Raw genomic sequence first — 4182 nt, 5'->3', positions numbered from 1 at the left:
CTCACAAGGGAAATAAACTTCAAAAAATAAACCAAAACAATTTGAATCATAGGAAACTGAGTTCAAATCCCCAGTCCACTACTAACAATGAGACCCGGAGCCTCAGCTTCTTCTCTTCTCCATTTACTCACAATGAGACCTAACGTCGCAGGTAACTTGAACGACATCAACCAATGCCTTCACCGGAACTGAACGCCAACCACCTTTCCTGTCTATTGGTCACTTCTCAAGCACATTAAAGGGAAATCAGCCAATAAGCAGCCACCCGGTGGAGAATGCGTCCCCAGAGGTCTGCCGATAAGTCAGACTTCCCTATGTCAGCATTCGGATCGCTTTGGCAACCCACCTTGGCATTGAAATGGGCAAAGTGTTGCTCCTCCTTCATAAAGTCTAGAATGTCATTTGTAAGGAGATAGTGTGTCTCCCTCTCCGGCTGTCGAGTGTCAGTTTTTAACCAGGCATCAATTCCCATGTGTATCTTTGCCTTTTCGAGTCTGACAAGGATTGCTCATCAATTATGAACTTCCCCCTCCCAGGGAGGACTCCTCCATCTCCATGCACAAAAATTCACTTCAGATGGGCCTTGGTCTCTCTGTTCTCAGGTTAATTTCTTCCATAGTATCAAAGAAAATTTTAGAAGTTGAATTTCACAGCCAAACTATATTTATGGTGGTATTTCCATTTGATCCTCACATGTTTGCATTTGTAGAAAAGGTCCTCCGTATTTTTAGATATAAATCTATAAATGTCAGATAGACGTCTTAACTTTTTTAAGTTTATTCATATATTTCACAGTGAGAAAGAGAAACAGAGGAAGAGAGAGAGAGACAGAGAGACATTTACTGCCAACAGGGCCCCTATGCCAAGATCCAGCCCGAGCCTCAGAATCTTCCTTTGTGGGTCCAGTTGCATTACCACTGTGCCATCACCTGGCCCCTGTGTTCACACTTTGAAGTTTATTTTGTTAAAGGAGCACTACATAAAATCCATTGCTGCAGAAAGAAAATTGGAAACAAGGAATGGAACCTACAGGTAGATTTCTTCTCAAAAGAAAGAATTTTTCTTTTCTTTTAAAAATTTTTTTTACCACTTTTTCTTTTATTTTTTTTTACACATTCTTAAATGAATAGAGTAAAGTAGTATAGAAGAAAGAAATCTCAGGACTAGCAGTTAGCGTAATGGCTATGTCACTGGACTCCCATGTGGTCGACCACCGTTCGCAGCCCGGACCCGGTGGCTTAAAACTCACACCAGGCGCGTGTGCATGTGTGCCCAAGATCCCAAGAAGAGAAGGGATTGTGGCGTGGCCATCACCCCCGGGGGGTGGTTTCTCACTTTCTGTCTCTACGTCTCTCTCTCTGAGTCTGTCTGGCGAGCGCACGCATCCTATAGCAAAAAACCTCTTCAAAAAAAAAGAAAAAGAAAAAAAGAAAGAAAGAAAGAAAGAAAGAAAGAAAGAAAGAAAGAAAGAAAGAAAGAAAGAAAGAAAGAAATCTCTTTCATAATAGCCACACACACACACACCCAGGAATAATATGAAAATTTTAAATTTGCTATAGGGCTCATATGTTTGCCAGGGAGGGAGAGAAAGAGAGAAAATGAGAAAGCGTCCCCCTGGTGGGGTGGGTGTGTGTGGCCACACTGCAATCCCTTCTCCTCCATTCTCCTCCCAGGATTTTTTGGGCACACATGCACATGTGCCTGGCATATTTTTTCAAGCCACCAGGTCTGAGACTCGAGCTGCACAGTCGCCCATGTGGAGTCTGGCTGCCTTAACCACCACACCACTGGCTGGCCTAGGAGGAATTTTTCTTAATGGTTTGAATGGATGGCTGCAAAATGGAATGAAGCACTTGCTTCAGGACTGGGGCCGGTCACTAGCACTGAAGAACACATCCCTCACAGAGTATTTCCAGAAACTGGGGGCCATTCATGAGAGAAGGCAAAAGAGGAACGGGGCACTGAATAGCCAGTATGGTTCCTTCCAGCTCAAAAGTCAGAGGGAGCTCCCAACTTTGGAGTCAGTTTATACTACCAGAAGTTGGCCCACGCGCAGGAACACGGTGAACACAAAATCATCTTTTTCTTCATTTGCTCACATCTTTTTTTATTTCTTTTTGTGGAGTTTTAAAGTTTATAATTTTGCTTGTATAAATACTAGGTCTTTGGTTTGGTTTGGTTTCTGCTTTCTTTTTTAAAGTTTATTTATTTCTTCCATGAGAGAGAGGCGCAGAGAGAGACAGCACTCCCAAGAGGGTCTGTGTGCTGCAGTTTTCTGTCAGCCCACGTCCCACGTCACAGGCACATGCACGTGCACCGCGTGTATAGGGAGACCCCAGAACCGAGCCCAGGACCTCCCCATTTGGGCCCAGCATCACAGAGCATCCTGCTACCATGGTACCACTGGGCTACCCCTGCTTTCTGTTTCCTGAAATTTAGACATTACTATAAAATAAAAGGAGTAACCTAAACTTTGATATTCTTACCATTTAGAATTAGCAAGTGTTCACTTTTTGGCATATCTGCTGCATGTTCATTTTTAAAAAGAACAAAAGAAGACACGAAGCAGGAAAGAAATGAAGAGAAGAAGGATGAAATAGGAAAAGAAGGAAGGGAAGAAGAGGTAAGGCCAGGAAAAATATTCTCCAATGTCCCTAAGTCACCATCCCACCTACGTAGTCCTCTCTATACCTTCCCAGACCAAAATGTATCATTCTGCTCACTAAAAAAACATGTGTTTTCCAGGTACACATTCATCTATTAAAACATACATCCTGTGGGTTGGGTTTTGTTTTTTCAAGGTACCCATACATCGATCCACATCTTGCTGGGTTTTTGTTTGTTTGTTTGTTTGTTTTTTTGTTTGTTTTTTGGAGAGGTTTTTGCTATAGGGTGCGTGCACTCGCCAGAAAGACGGAGAGAGACAGAGAGACAGAAAGTGAGAAATCACCCCCCAGGGGGGATGGCCACGCCACAATCCCTTCTCCTCCATTCTCCTCTCGGGATCTTGGGCACGCATGCACACAAGCCCGGCGTGAGTTTAAGCCACCGGGTCCGGGACTCAAACTGCAGTCAACTACATGAGAGTCCAGCGACATAGCCATTATGCTAACTGCTGGTCCCTTCATCTTGCTTTTTATACTCTACCTTATGTTTTTAAGATCTATTAGTGTTGATATATAGTGACTTTGTTTATAGTTTTAATTGTTGGATGGTATTTCATCACTGGAAAATGCTATTGTTTGGATTTTTTTTTTAAGGTTTTTGCCATAGGGCATGTGTGCTTGCCCTGGGGGGAGAGAGAGAGAGAGAGAGAGAGAGAGGCAAAGTCAGAAATCACCCACCAGGCGCAACGGTCATGCCACATCCCTTTTTCCCCATTCTCCTCCTGGGATTTTGGGCCTGTATACACATGCTCAGAGTGAGTTTCAAGGAATGTTTTCATCATTTTCTCTTTTTCCCTGTTATTACGCACAATGCCATAACCAACATGGTTATGAATAGGACCCTTATGGAAATAGGCAGGAGGCCATCTGGTAGGTATTCTAAAGTGTAATTCCTAGGACTCAGGTAGGCACGTTTTCCATTTTCCTAGATGCGCTCACATTTCTCTCCTAGATGCCTTTACCAGTTTATATTTCCAGCAACAATTTGTGAGAGTACCATCTCCCCACAACCTTGACCACAGTTAAGATGGTTGGGTACCTAACTTTACCAACACAGTGGGTGGGAGATGTCTCTCTTGGTTCTTTTCATTTGCTTTCCCTGAGTTTGAGTATCTTGTTTTCGGGCCATTCACATTTCCTCTTCTGGCAATTAATTCGTTTTTCCTACTTGTATTTTTCTTACTATGTAATTTTGTATACTAATTCCTAGACTTTTTAATGTGTCTCCCAACCTGTTTGTTAGCCTTTTGCAAACAGAGGATTTTACATTATTTTTCTTGATACAGAATTTTAAAAATTAAAGTAGCCAAATAAATCTCACTTCTTATTTATTTATTTATTTATTTATTTATTTATTTATTTATTTATTTATTTATTTATTTATTTATTTATTTATTTATTTATTTATTTATTTATTTATTTATTTATTTATTTATTTATTTATTTATTTATTTATTTATTTATTTATTTATTTATTTATTTATTTATTTATTTATTTATTTATTTATTTATTTAT

The sequence above is a fragment of the Tupaia chinensis genome, unplaced genomic scaffold, assembly GCF_000334495.1.
Source record: "Tupaia chinensis unplaced genomic scaffold, TupChi_1.0 Scaffold000392_1, whole genome shotgun sequence".
Taxonomy (NCBI): Eukaryota; Metazoa; Chordata; class Mammalia; order Scandentia; family Tupaiidae; genus Tupaia; species Tupaia belangeri.
Note: the sequence above shows the minus strand (reverse complement) of the source record.